A 14,961-nucleotide genomic window follows, 5' to 3' on the forward strand; every position below is an offset into this window, starting at 1 on the left:
GCCTTTGACCAACTGGCACCGGAACCATGCTGGGCATGGAGGAACTCTAATCTTGACCTTTTGGCCTACTGATAAACGTTATTACAATTCTGAGTGTACCTGGAGTTTGTGATAGTTATGTATTTGGGAAAACTTTGCAAACACTAAGTTAGTAATGCTGTTTATTTGGGAAGATGTACTTACATTTTTTTAAAAAATTTGTTATTCTATTATAGTTGTCCCGATTTTTCCCCCTTTTCCCTCCTCCGCCCAGCCCACCCCCCACTCCTACTGTAAATCCCCACACTCTTGTCCATGTCCATTGGTCATTCATGTGTGTTCTTTGACTAGAACCTTCCCCTTCTTTCCACCATATCCCCCACCCCTTCCTCTCTGGTTGCTGTCAGTCTGTTCCATGTTTCCATGCCTCTGGTTCGTTTTGCTCATTACTTTGTTTTTATTCATTAGGTTCCTCTTATAGGTGAGATCATATGGTATTTGTCTTTCACCAACTGGCTTATTTCACTTAGCATAATGTTCTCCAGTTCTATCCATTCTGTCCTGAAAGGTAGGAGTTCTTTCTTTTTGTTGCATAGTATTCCATTGTGTAAATGACCAAAGAGAGATTCCAGTGGGAAGGGCTTGGTGGAGAAAGTTTAGCAGGAGAGTATGTGTTACTCACTGGAGGACAAGGTTATGGTGAGCCAGGTAGTGAACTGCACCATCAGGGAAGGAATCTAGAAAGGCGGGGAGACGCATGAGAAAGGAGGTGACTTCTGTTGACAAGTCACCATTGTTCAGACTCAGTGGGATGAGAAAGGAAATCTAGAAACCTACGTGACAGCTTCTCTTGGACTGGCTGAAAATATTGATTTTTTTTTCTAGCTGGAATTTGACAGGGTCAGTTCACGTCTGGGTTTTCAGCACGTAATACAGGGCCCTTTTGTCTTGGGAGGCGGCTGGACTGGTTTTTCCTCCAGGCAGGTGCACAGAGGGCGTTTATTGTAGCCTGAAACACAAACACTGAGCCCCTAGGCCCTGATCCACACACTCTCCATCCAGCGTGGCTCAAGGAAATAAAATGAACAATGTCTCTTGCAACAGGCGAGCACTGTAAATGCCACTCCTGAATGAAATATTTCTTAAAACTTTGTATCCGTAACTTGATCGTCTCTTAAAACTTAATTATATGTCAGGGGAAAGGAAGCTATTGGCTCCTCCAGCTGTCCAGGTTGAACAAGAGCGCACAATGGAGCATATCCGATTCTCGGCCTTACTTAGGTAATCAGATTAATATCTCCTGAATTGAATTTACCCTTTTGATACGGAGTCTTTCAGCTGCCTTGTTTCACATCTCAAATTCTGACAAAGCTGTGCGGCCTTTGAGTAATTTCCCTGAAATCTATATGCGGGAAGCCTGTGCTCTTTCGAGCACTTTTTTGGGACTTGTACCAATTAAATCTGTTTCTGGCACACTTTTAATGGCATACTTTCCCCTGAGTCAACAACTGCTCTAAAATCTGAGGTCATTTGTTTAATTTAAAAGCAAAGGTTATGAAACAACCATTTCAGGCTTCACCAGCCAAGCCCCTGTGGCTTTGAAAGTGGTGATGAGACGAGGGAAAGACTAATAAAGTGGACTTCTTACACACAGAATAAATTAATTACTGCGTTTCTGTTAAATCAGCATGAGGTGAGGTTTGTCCACACCCTCCCCGCCAACCTCACTGTCCCTTTCTCTTCAAACACATGCTCTTCTTCTAGGGCTTTAATACTCGTGATTGAAGTTCACCCTTTTGCTGTTGTTTTTGTAAAACAAACATCTGGACTGGATTTTTGTCAGCTGGAGTTGAGAGAGAACTGTAAATGATGCAGTGATTTTTTTTTTATCCTTATTAAATTTATTTATAGCCAGTCTAAAGCCAGGAAACATGTTTTTAAATGGCAAGAGCCCTTGATTGGAGGTTCTCGAGGAACATACAGTGGATGGTATTTTTCCCCCTGCTGTTTCTAAATAGTATCAAGGGTAGAATTACATAATTTCTGATTTTGCTGGTTTTTTTTTTTTTCCTGAAGGACCCTTCATTAGGACATTTTGTGCGTCAGAATTCTTCCATTGTAATAGCTTATCTGATATGCCTTGTTTTCTGTCGGGGAGAGAAAAGGGAATGTCGCTGGCATTTGTCTGAAACCCTGCAACGATGAGGCTGAGTTTCTGATTATTTGAGACATGAACCAGCGGCTCGGGTATTTCCTTTTGCCAAAAGAACACACCTTGGATCCTGTTCCTACCTTTCCCACTTAACAACCTCTAAAATCTTAAAGCTGCCAAGTTTTAAAGAATCTCATTCATTTTCTCATTATTTAAGATAATAAAAGACTCCACAAGGGGCTTAGTAAAATAATTTATAAAATTCTTGTTTTGCCCTTAGACCTTATTAAATAACAATGCCTTGGGGTTTATATAACTATTTAAGAAACAAAACCTTCTGGAGGAGGCTGAGTGAGATGATGATTTTTCGAGGTCCCTTCCAGTTCTATGATTTGAGATGATTCTTTGATTTCATTCACTGTCATTTAAAAAAAGAAGGGACGAGAGGGAAGGGGAGGGAAAAATAAAATGAGGCTGTTTGGGAATGAGGTTAGCTACCCACAGGCCTTTTCTTCTCCAGAGCAGAGACCCGTTCTGCTTCCTACCACCCAAGCTAGGCACCCTCAGCCTGAACAATGGAGCTTAATGTTCTCCATCTTGCTGAGGGTTGGTCTCTGTCATTATGAAAGTGAACTGAAACCAAATGCGCTTTCTATTGGAAAAGCTGCCGTTGATCTCAGCTCATAGACCATACTAAGGGGGTCGGTGCTTATAAACAGAGGGAAGAAATCCTTGCAGTCATATCGCAACACCAGTTATTTCACTGTTAGAGCCATGAACATACCATCGAAGCAGCATTGCTCCACTTTGTGATGTTTCTGTGTCCCTTGAAGATTGGTGTTCCATATTTAGTTCTTAGAAATGTGAACATTAGTCAAAGAACCCGTATAAAAGACTCATGGACATGGACAACGGGGAGGGATATGATTGCGGGAGAGGGGGTGGGTTGGGTGGGGGAGAGAAATTAGGGGAAAAGGGGACAACTGTAATTGAAAAACCAAAATAAAAAAAAAAAAAAAGAAATGTGAACAGATTATCTAGCGAATTATCTTACTAATGGACTGGGAAAGCCTTTCTTACAGCAAGACCCCTCTTTAGCTAAGAGGTCACGTTCTCCACCAAGAAAGGCAGTTGTTTCACCTTTCTGATAGGCAGGGTTCGAGGCACAGTGGCCTCATCAAATGCGGGTGTCTGCTGCCCACTTTCCCGTTATTACAGTTAGAGCCAAGTCCGTGGCACTGACTCCGGCGGTGAAATGAGTACAGCGATGTCATCTCTTACCACTAGCACCGTGACTGAGCACTCTGGCTCTGCAAATGGCAGGCCCAAGGGAAAGAACGTTTATCTTAAAGTAGGGAGAAAGGAGACTTACCAACACATACAGAGAGAGAGAGAGGTGGAGGGCAAAATGACTCCAGCTGAACATTAAGCAACACTGCATTTTCCAAGATCCGAAAGCCAAATAATTCCTGTAAGTTTAGCTTTTATTACGTTTGGAGATGACAATCAGTGGGTGGATGAAGGTGCCCGGAGAATAGCTGCTGCCGGCTACTTCATGCCAGGTCCATGGAGTTCTCAGGCTGCAGTTAGAACTTTCCATGACATATTTTCCTAACAACAACAAAAACAATAAAAATAATGAAGCTTGTATCGCTTTTACTAAACCCCCCTGAAGAAGTATCCTTAAATGCACGATAGCTGGCTGTAAAACATTCTAACTTAATAGTAGAGTCAGGATCTCTGCCTGAGAGATGTGGTGAGGGACTGACCGTTGGTGTTGGACATCCTCGAACCACAAGAAATGAATGATCCTGCGAAATGATTACTCTAGCTGTGGTGCCTAGGGGATTTTAATAGAACTGGTATAGGACACATTCTTAAACACACCAGGGCATTGTATGTAAATCAACTTGACTGGCTATCATGGGGAAGCATAATTTGATTACTGTGAGATTTTTCATAAGTTGTCATTTGATTTTGCTATATTTTATGATAGTTTAGAGCCATTGACAGGCACAGAAGTTCTTTCAGTTATATTCCAATTTTCTGTAACTCTAGGCCTTAGAAATAATGTTTTTAAATTTTTTAAAAATATGTTTCTTGATTAGAAGGAGGGGGGTTGGGGGAGACACCAATGCAAGAGAGAAACATCGATGGGTTGCCTCCCATACAGGCCCCAACCGGGGATTGAACCCGCAACCTTTTTGTGTACGAGACGGCACACCAACCAACTGAGCCACCTGGCCAGGGCAAAATAAATTTGTTGTGAATCAGCCAGTTGCCTCACAGAGCCTCCTGGGGCGGGTGGTGAAGCCTGCGGAGGACGGCTGCATCTCTCCCATGATGGCAGCACAATCAGAGCCCACGAGCCTTGCAGGAGACCTGCACGCCGCACCAGGGCTGCTAGAGGTCTGAGCGCTTGGGTGGGAGTGATCAGGCCAGGTGTGAGGGGGATGAGGATGGTCCTTAAAAAGCAGATCACTTTTGTCTCTCAAGAAAGCTAGTGTGCATAAACAAAAATAAACTCTACAGAGTGGTAAGCCGCCTTGCCGCTCGGAACCCGGGGCCAGCCTTTTCTCTTGCCTTTTCTCACTAAACCCCCTTGCAAGTCATTTCGCTTCCTCTCCCACAGACTTCCCCGGGCCCCTGCAGTGGCGCGCAGCCTCCCCGCGGAGAGTTTCTGCATGCTGCTCTCCAGGCGGTGGACATGAGCCTGTGTGGACAGTTGCCCCTGACCGCCTCATCTCCCGTTTCCCAGCCCTGCAGCCGCCTCTTCCTGTGGATGAAACTCAGAAAGTTTCTGTTCGTGGAGGAATGCAGAGTGAAGGGCTGGTGCCAGGGCTACTTTAACTGCAGCCCAACATGGAACCTAGTAAAAAAAAGAAGGAAAGAAAAACCAACAAAATCAATTTTAACAGACTACCCTTAGGCAGCTTGGTCTGAAGAGGAAATAATTGCAAATAAATGAGACTTCAGTAGGCCATTTGGGAAGCAGGCAATGACTCTTTTAAAGGCTTGAAGTTCTAACCTATGTGTATGCTTTTATCCCCTCATCTCTTGCAAATAGATAATGGTTTACGTCAAGAGAAAATTCAGGAAAAAGGCCTTTTTTTTATTTCCAGGAAATCTGGCCCCTGTGTTCTGCAGCCAGTGATAAAGGACAGTGCCACCAGCAGTGACCTAGGACATCCTGAATTCTTGCTCTTACGGAGTGCTTGCATTCTCTTTTCAAAGGGTATCCTGTTCCTATTGCCACCTCATGCTCACGATCATATTTGTCCCCTGTGTTATCACACTTAAAATAGCATGAGTGCTGGTCCTAAGGGTCTACGTAGAGTAGAGCAGGATAAAAGAAGAGGTAACCGGATATTGGCCTGAAACATTATAATTCAGCAAACTGACCGAAACTCAGTGTTATTTCAACTCATGTTGTAGAAATCAAATATGATTTTGTCCATTTGTGGGTAAGCAAGTGCTGTTCATCCACACAAGCCCAAGTCCATACAGGATAGTAACACCAGCGAGGAGAAATGTGGTATTAAAAAAAAAAAGTTCTCTGAAAGGTGGTGTACGCAGGGGTAAGTTATAAACAGAGCAGCTGTTTCTGATTATGAAGATTGATTCACTTAGTCTTCACTGCCGCTACCTAAATAAGTGGGAGGAGCAACATGGGGCTCCCTGGAGCCTCTCAGTTGCTCTGTCTCCCTGCACATTTAAAGCAGAAGGTAGAAGCAATCCCCTGTTCTGCCTCCCCACCGTCTTCCAGTGTAAAACATATTGCAAACTCAGGTCCAGCAGAAGACTATTGCTTACTTCTTAACCATCCAGCCATCAAGGCAAGGTTGGTAGGAAGGTTCAGTCTTCACAGACCATGCTGATCCCTGAGTCTTAAACCTGGTGTCACCTGAACGGGGCTGGGTCACAGGTACACCCCTTCTCCCCCCCACCCCCGAACCAAGGCAGCTGGAATTTCAGGGGTCTGGGAGAGGGGGATTATTAACCCTAGAAACAACTTAAATAGTTCTCAAAGCCCAATTAAATTAGAATGTCTTGTTAGCAATTCCTTCCAGTTTATGGATTTTGCCAGCAGCAGCATCAAGATTTTACTGTTTCTCTTTTTCCACTGTCTTATTCTGTTTGATTCATGTGTGTGTGTGTGTGTGTGTGTGTGTGTATTTATATTCTATCCAAAGTATTAGTGGAAGATAAAATATAGCTATGAACAATTTAGATAATACTGAAAATATTAGGAAAGAATTGGAGGGAGTCGCAATTGTCAGCAAAATAGTCTTATTGTAAGTTTTAATCTTAGAAGAGAAGAATTAAGCCACTTGGGCTGTCTATGCAAAATGCTTTTGTTTTCTCAACCACGGAAAAAGTCCTTGCTTGGGGTGTCTTGAGGAGTTAGAACCTGGGGTGGTTCCAGCACTGTTCATCAACCACCAAGTGTTTATAACTTCCAAAGTTTCGTGGGAAAGGGAATGATATAAGTTTTGAGGTCTTTGCTGGTTTCTTATCAAAAGTATTATTTCAGTTCCCAGTAGGTGATTACAACTGTGATTGCTTATACCTGGTGAATTATAATCTTCTTTATGGGAAGCCCCTGCATGCGTATGGGGGTCTTTCCATCTGCCTCCTTTGTGAATCTCTTCTCTTTTCAGTGCCTCCAAACTTGGACCCCAAAGAGGGGTACAGCAGCTGAATGTCATGCTCTTGGGCCTTGGTCCAGACATGCATCTTTCTGGAAAGATGACTGAATCCCATTCTTAAGTCTAAAGTTCCCCTTGATTAGCAGCTCCTTTTGTTTGTTGTTTTTAACGGCATCTCTGTCTTTCACGGGTAGCTTACAGGGATGTGTTTGAGAGCCCCTTCCAGCTGGGAAGCCGCCCAACTCCCACCAGCTGAGTCGGGGGATGGCTTCCCTTTAGTTCCGCTGCTGCCTGGGGACTACAAGGACTCCACTTCCAGCCCCGGCCACAGTGGCCCTTGTCTGCTGTGCAAACTTGGCTCTGTTCTCTGGGTTTTCATTCTCCGGCCATCTGGGCACTTTGAGCACCCCTCTTATCTTAGTACCTTGGCACTCAGGACCACATGCCATCCTATCATAGAGATGGGAACAAAGAAATCCTTCACTTTTGGCCTGCGATTCCCCAGGAACCATCATGGGTTGAGTGACAGTCAAGGAGATTATAGGGGTTGGGGATAGGTCTGGGGAGATGTAAATGGTTTTGCTGATAGAAGACAAACTGAATGCTGTGACAATAGCTAGGATTGTTCAGTCCAGGATTCCTAGAGGCTAGTTTCCTTCTTTTTCCCTTGGCTAATTGAGGAGCAAGGAGATAAAGACCCCCATGGCCTCTTACTGCTGTAGCCTCTCGAGGCCTGGCAGCCTAAGCTTAGGGGCTTGCAAGGGCTGTGCCCGGGGAGCAGATCTGCCTTCCTACTGAGAATTCTGTGTATGCAGCCAGCTTTTAAAATTCGTGCTTCCACCTCCTCACTTTCTGATTTGGAGAGGGGTTGATCAGAGCCATTCACTCTTCAGAGAAGTGTCTGGAAAGATTAGTTCCAAGAGTGCGGACAGCCCGTGCCTGGGAATCATTCTGCCTGTAGAAAAGCATTTGATCCAAGGACAGTTCCACTGCCCAGGTGGCTCCCACTCCACTGGGTCCTCTCCTGTCCCTACACCCCAGGCCTCTGACCCCTGTGCACTCCTTCAGGTCCCTCACCCTGTGCATACCTCTCTCAGAAGTGGTCACCGAGGCATGGGCCAGCCAAAGAAAATGCAGCCCAGCAGTGTTGAGTCACTTCCACTTAGACCTGAGCAGTTGGGTGGGGCCGCAGCTTCTTGAAAGGCAGACCTAAAATGCTTGCCTCTCTTCAGCGAATCTGATTTCACATTTGGCTGCTGATCACTGGGTTACTGGCATTCATTCATATATTGAAAACCCAAAGCTTTCACACACTTGGTTCTACAGAGCAGTAGAATATTAACAAGACATGTCTTGGTTATGGAGCCAAAAAGGTGATGCAACCTCATTTCACACCAAAGCGGGTGGGTGTGTTTATTTATGTTTTAATAGTTGAGGGCAGCAGAGACAAAAGGGAAGGTCAGAAATTCCTTCAGGATTAACCAATGAGTCCAAGTTTTGATCCTCTGGTCCCTGTGACAGGCAGTAGTGATCAATTTCCTGCAGAGCATGTGACCAAAGTAACTGGAACTGTGGGTTCTAAATATGACCCCCTCTCCCCACCCACTGCCACCACCGTCCAGTTGCCAGAACCCAGTCAGTTTTCTGCAGAACACCAGCTGACACTTTGCATGGGTTCCTCCAGAAGGTCTTTCAGTCTTTGTCTCATTTTATGTGTACATTTCATCCAAGAAGATAGCTCTTCACGTGTAAAATTACCTCCCTCTAGTTTTCAGTTTCTTTCCAAGAATCACCCACTGTCAGTCTCTAGTCCTCTGTTTGGCAAACTTAAAAAAAGAACAAAGTAGCACGGATGGATTGCTGCTCCCAATGCACATGAATGATGTGCTCACCTTTTATGTATCTGTAAATGAGTAGAGAAGGAATACATAGTCTCCGGCACAGACTAGCTCTGCCACTTGGTTGGAAGTAAATGGTCACTTTATTTCACACTCAGAAGAGACACTAGGAGCAGATTGGCAGCAGATCTGTGGCCGGGTAATTAATCTAAGAACTATAGCTTTCTTCCACCCAGGAGATTAAATACCAGTTTTGGTCAGATCAAAGTGGGCCTCTTGGACTATCTGATCTTTGCAAAAGGCTCCATGTTGGGCCAGCACAAGTCTGCATGTATTACTCCCTATTTTTGTAAGACCATTTTAATATGTTTAAATAATGTCTGCCAGTATTTTTAGCACTTTAGACCCAAAGCAAACTTTAGTTTTACTTGCACTGACTTTATATCAATTTCTACTACTAAAACAAGTCACTGTCTCCCAGAGTTTGAAGAAAAGTGGGGCTTTTCTGAATGGGAATAGCAGCATTGCTCTTTGGGTAGTGTTACAATAAATAACAGTTTAGATTAATAAGGCATTTTCTTTAGGGCATTAACAAATAGAGTTTATATAATCATTCATTTTCTTGACATATTATTGAGACAGTTTGGATACTGGTGCTATATTCTCTATCTATAAAATGGAAAGAACTGAAGGATTAAGTTCAGATTTGATGGATTACAAGAAAGAATGCAGACATTTGCGGGATCTGTGTTGCCAAGATGCTGCCTAAAGCTTTTAAACATTGCAAGTTATGCCTTTCACCTACCCACTGGGGTCTGAGCAGTATATACTTTGGACCAGAGTACAGCAGGCCCTTGGCCAGGTGGAACTGGACAAATGAATGGAACTGGTTCCAGTTCACCAACCTGGCACTAATTATGTGCTGGACAAAGAAGTGTTTTTCGAATCATGGGGAACCACTAGTGGAAATCCATTGGTGCTTTGATGGTGGCCCTTGGAGGTACTTCTATCATTTGAAACCATTCTCATGGCAGGCCCAGGGAGAGGTCTACTTCAGCAAACATGCAACACAAGGCAGAAGAAACGGGACCTTTCTAAAGGCTGACTTGACCCGTGGGTGGGCCCTCCTTCACATGTTTCTCATTAGGGATGCAAGAAAGAGTAGATATTCCACGGTGACTTTCCGTTCTTCCTTGGCTGTGAGATAGAACAACGGCTCCTTTGTGGTGACCTCTGCAGAGCTGTTTACATTTTGTGACCTGCCTGGGCACTGCTGCCAGTGTGGACGCTTCTCCTGGCTAACAAGGAGCAGCCATGCTCTCTATTACTACGGTAGACCCTGGAGGTCAGAATGAAGAATAAGAAGTTAATTTTTTTTTTACAGATTTATTGAGGTATAATTTACATACCACAAATTCACCCATTGTAAGTCTTAACAATTCAGTGGTATTTAGTAAATTGAGAGAGTTATATTACCATCACCACAATCCGGTTTTTAAACTTCAGTTGGTCTTATTTTAAAACTACGAAATAACGATCGTAATTGGGAGGCAGGTCATGCTGCAGTGCAAAATAAAATATTGAGGCTATCTTAGGCTAGGGAAGAGGGCTACCCAGGAAGTCATTTAAAACAACTACGTTTCAAGTTTCTTAAAGTACATGAAGCCTTCAAGTTAATATTTATATTTAGGAAGATTTTTAAATGTTTTTGCTCATCTCATGCTAAGACCTATGTCAATCAAGAAAGTGTTTGCTACAGAACCTACCTCAGCTATCAACATCAATTAATGTTTCTCGATTATAAAGAGAAGATGCAGAAGATGAGAACATATGGACCCTCCCCTCAAAGAACTTATAGTACACTTCGAACATCTCAGTATTTATTTACATGCCTTCTCATTTTCAAGTATTATGTTAGGCACTGCAGACACATAGATGAGCCTTCAGAGCTTATAGTCTAACTTATATGTCACAGATAATTTCAATATGATGTCATAAATTCTGTGGTAGAAGCACTGTGTAGTATCAGAAAGGTCATCAGCAAAGACTTCCTTGAGAAGTTATTACTAAGAAATCAAAGATGTGGTTAATATTTGCATTGTCCTGCTGACATAGATTGAGTGCCTGCCCTCTGTTCCATTTGGCTGAGGCTCAATGAGATCTGGTCCCCGCCTTTGGGTAAGGGTGGGGTGGGGGGAGGGCTTTATAATTGGTGTGGGAGGTAAGTCCATCCCTACATAATTCCAAGTAGATGTCATAACTGTATAGAAGTGGAAAAAGCAAAAGACACTAGGAATTTAGAAGCAAAAGAGAGACCATTTCAGGGACACCTTCCCAGAAGAAGTAGCCCAGAGGCTACTTCAGAAGTTTAAAAAGCCCAAAGGCTGCATTTTGACAAATAGGTAGAATTTCAGCAGGTATGAGTGAGAGTTGGGAAGCAGTGCTAAAGAAGGAAGGCTCAGGGGCAGGAGAGCTAGGGATGTGTGTGGAGGACAGTGAGTTATCCAAGATGGATCAATCTACATGTCAGAGAGTCTAAACTGTGTCTAGATATCTATGCCGGAACCAGGCAAGTCAAGCGAATCACAAGCTCGGACTTCTCTTGACTGTATCAGAGAAGGCTTTCCAGAGAAGCAGTTCATCTCACTCTATCCCTTCTGTATGCTTTATACCAAGGGAATAAGATGATTCTTTTTCTTCTGCAGTTTTTTTTTCATGATTCATTATGCAGCTACCCCCTTTTGGGCCAAAACAAACCACCAGTGGATTTTCACTAGTGGTTCCTCATGATTTAAAAAATGCTTCTTTGACTAGCACATTTTTGTGCCAGGTTGGTGAGCTAGAACCAGTTCCATTTGTTTGTCCAGCTCAGCCTGGCCATAGGCCTGTTGCACCCTGGCCCAGAAATTTAATGTAATACTTTCAAGAAGATTAAAAAAAAAAAAAGAAAAACCAACAACTTCTTGAAACATTGGCCACTAGTCTTTGAAGGGGATAATTTCTGTACCTGAGTAGAATTAGGAAGCGGATGGGAGGGCTGAGAAGAAAAAAAAAGAAGAAAAATGGTACCATTTGCTAAATTCCCAGGTCTCCACAGGGTAAGCCTATTTCTAAATTTAAGTTGCTAAGGACCTTGAACCTGGGGTTGTTTTGGGATATTTTGGAAAGTCAGGAATATTGTTGGCTTTCAATCAGGAAGGAAAGAACCCAGTTGGTTTTGCTATAATCAAGGAAGATGGAGTTTTGCATTTGTTTGTTTGCATGGACAGTCCACCTACTGTGTGGCCTTGTTCACGGCCTGGCCGACCTCTCCCTCTGGGATCAGTGTGAATAGCCAGGCTGCAGCTGTAGCTAGAGACAATGACCAGCACTGTTGGGCATTGCCCTTCAGGCCCTGGAGGTTAATTTCACACTGTTCAATATTTTGTGACATTGAACCTGCCAAGGAAAATGCTGCTTCATTTAGGGAAATGTAATTTCTGTATGTGTATTATTTTTTCATGAAGAATAAAAGAGAGAGATTTTTGGAAGAACATAATGTATCCTGTTGGCCTTGCTAGACAAGCTAAAAAAGCAGGAGGTCAAAACTTTTACAAGCGTCATATCTTAAATGTCAGTTTACCAATAATTATTTACATGTCACTAGAGGGGAAATCCCCTCCATTGTGGTGGTTCCCTCCCTCTCTCTCTCTCTCTCTCTCTCTCTCTCTCTCTCTCTCTCTCAACTGGGATATTAAAAAAAAAACAAAATCCCTGAGTGGAGAAATGATATGTTTTTCAAAGCCTGTAAACTTAGTACTGTATTTGCTGAGAAGGAACAGCCCCAGAAACCATGGGGGTTTGGGAGGATGTATTTTCCAATGTAGTGCTAATTATGGGTGGGAATTGACTTTGCTTTGCCATTTTGCAGGTTAGAAAGGGCAACTTCTTGGCCACTGTTTAGGGTTGCCAGATAAAATACTAAATGCCCAGTTAAATTTGCATTTTAGATAAACAAGTAATTTTTAAGGATACTCCTTCCAAATATTGCACTGGGACAAACTTACACTAAAAAATATTCATTGTTTATCAGAAATTTTAACTGGGCGTTCTTATTTTTATTTACAAAATCTGGTAATCCTACGTTACTTCTACAATAAAAAGGCTGCCCAAGGAGACTGGGAGTTTTTATGATTACTGAAAGTCACTTATCTGTTTTGAACCAGAACAAAACAGTATATGAGATATATGAGATAAAACTGAAAATAGAATCAGGTCAGTCATACAAAAGCCAAAGGAGCCCTCTTTCATTTCTTTATCCCTGAATAGCGAGCTCTGAGAATTCATTTCTATTGGGAGTAGCCCTTCTAGGTCCACTCTAGCTCAGAGTCATACTTTGTAGATCACCTGGATGGCTTCTTTGTTCCAGCTTTAATACAGATGATCAGTTCCAAACTGGGGCTCCCTTTCACTTCAAAGTACTTGGCCTTAGGGTAGATTTGGGCCCTCTTGAATTCTCTCTTCTATAAAATTCCTATTTGGCCTAATGACTAGACGGGCCTGAGAATGATAATACCTACCATTCACTGGGTTCCTAGTAGGTGCCAGCGCTTTGCTATATTACTTGCTTCGACCTGCATGAGTTCATTTTGCTCCCAACAACCCTAGGAGACAGGCACTTTTCCCTCCATTTTACAAATGAGGAAATGAAGGCCCCAACGTAACTTAATGCAGATCACAGAACCACTGAAAGGCAGAGGTGGGGTGAGCGCTCAGGTGAGTCTGACTCCAAAACCCCTTTGCTTAACTTCCATTCCACACATGGAGCCCTTCAGATGGGTCCGTCCCCTCTTCTGTGCCCGCCCCAAGCGCCCAGGTGGACCTGAGAGTGTAATGACCCCTTCTCGCCTTGTTTCTTACTAGCAGGCATTGACAGAGGCCTTTCCATGTGAAACTGGCCCTGAGTCACCTTTGTCCACGTGTGTCATGCAGCCCTGCGATAGACCCGGAGCTTTGGGCACTGGATGCTTTCTATTTTATATGAAAAGGACTAAATCAATGCGGGCAGAAAGCCCAGGAACTTTATGACAAACATTTTTAAATGTATCATCCTTTTAATATCTTTAAGAGCCTGAAGAGACTTTCAAGCATTAGACTATAAATAGCTAATAGTTCCAAGGTGAGCTTACATAGGAATCACATGACTGTTCACAAATGGGCAGAGCTGCTGTGGTGCTCAGCCAACTGTCCCACCAGAGGCAGAGGCCCCTCCTCTGCATCCCCTTGACCGCCAGCCTTCCTCTTGGTGAAGAAGTAGCAAAAATATATTGCCCTGCACCAATTTCTTTTTGAGCCAGCACATGGTCCTCCTGGTTCACTCCTTATATAACATGATTTGTCAGCATTTTGAGCTCATGAAGTGAAATGTTTTATTTACTTGTTCCAGCTGGGAAAGTTCTGAAGTTGGCTGTTCTGTTCCCATCATCTGCTGTGGCCACAGTTGTTAAGTGTAAAATATCTCGGGGGGTGTGGTCTCCCAAGTATCCCAACGGCATTTCTCAGACTGTGGGATGTGGACCCAGGGGTCTGGAAGAATGTCTTTCATAGGGTCACACTAGAACATTGGCTCTTGCTGTGAGAAGCTTTCTCAGCCTTTCTCCTCTTTCTCCCGACATGCCTCTCATCTTTCTTTCCCCGCGCGGTAGTGTACAGCTCTTCTCTTTCCCTCTGCACTCCCTTCTGGCTCCTAGTCCCCACTGTGCCACATTCCTGCTACTTCCTGTTGCCTTTAACCACTAACTCCCCACAGCTTTAAAAATTAAGTCCATCTCATTCTAAAAGGAAGTGTAAAACCAAAAACGGGAAACCGGGAAAACCAGCAGAGTTGGGGACATGATGTTACCATCTTCTTCCTCAGTCCTGCACGTCTGAGAAAAATAATCTTGCTCTTCTGCCAGACTAGGGCGGCCCCGCCACTCCCTTCCCCTTGGTTCTCCCACCTCGTCTTCCTCTGTCCTCCCTCTTTCCACTTCGGGTCTATCTTAGGCAATTTATACATTTGGTAAACTTGCAGACTTTGTGTTTCCCTCCTTTTGGATGACAGGATGCTGGTGCCACGGGGGCTTTTGGAACAATTTGGTAAGGGATAGTCTTAGGAGATTTCAAAAGAAGCTCCAGGAAGACATTATTGATTAGTCAGTCTCTGCCCTTGCTATTTCTTGGCCTCTGAGAGGCTCAGCACACAGAAGCATTTGGTCCATCATCTGCTCTTCCTCTGGAGCAGGAGAGGCAGCACAGGTATAGACCTTGAGCAAGTTGCTTAAACTCTGCACTTTTGTTTCCCCGCCTGTAAAAGAGGCAAAAT

At 43.7% G+C, this 14,961-nt stretch overlaps 1 protein-coding gene and 1 long non-coding RNA gene across 2 annotated transcripts in view; one reads left to right on the forward strand and one right to left on the reverse strand.

Annotated features, from left to right (window-relative positions):
• RAD51B (RAD51 paralog B) overlaps positions 1-14,961 on the forward strand; it is a 556,308-nt gene that overhangs the window by 379,537 nt on the left and 161,810 nt on the right. The gene's annotated exons all lie outside the window — the stretch shown is intronic.
• LOC150016957 (uncharacterized) lies at positions 3,605-8,048 on the reverse strand. The gene is made up of 3 exons (XR_016510080.1): positions 7,869-8,048; positions 4,715-5,000; positions 3,605-3,742 (listed from the first exon to the last, which is right to left on the reverse strand). It is a non-coding gene; the product is annotated as an uncharacterized LOC150016957 (long non-coding RNA).

Source organism: Furipterus horrens, unplaced genomic scaffold (genome assembly GCF_987537825.1).
Source record: "Furipterus horrens unplaced genomic scaffold, mFurHor1.1.pri manual_scaffold_3, whole genome shotgun sequence".
In the NCBI taxonomy this organism is placed as follows: domain Eukaryota; kingdom Metazoa; phylum Chordata; class Mammalia; order Chiroptera; family Furipteridae; genus Furipterus; species Furipterus horrens.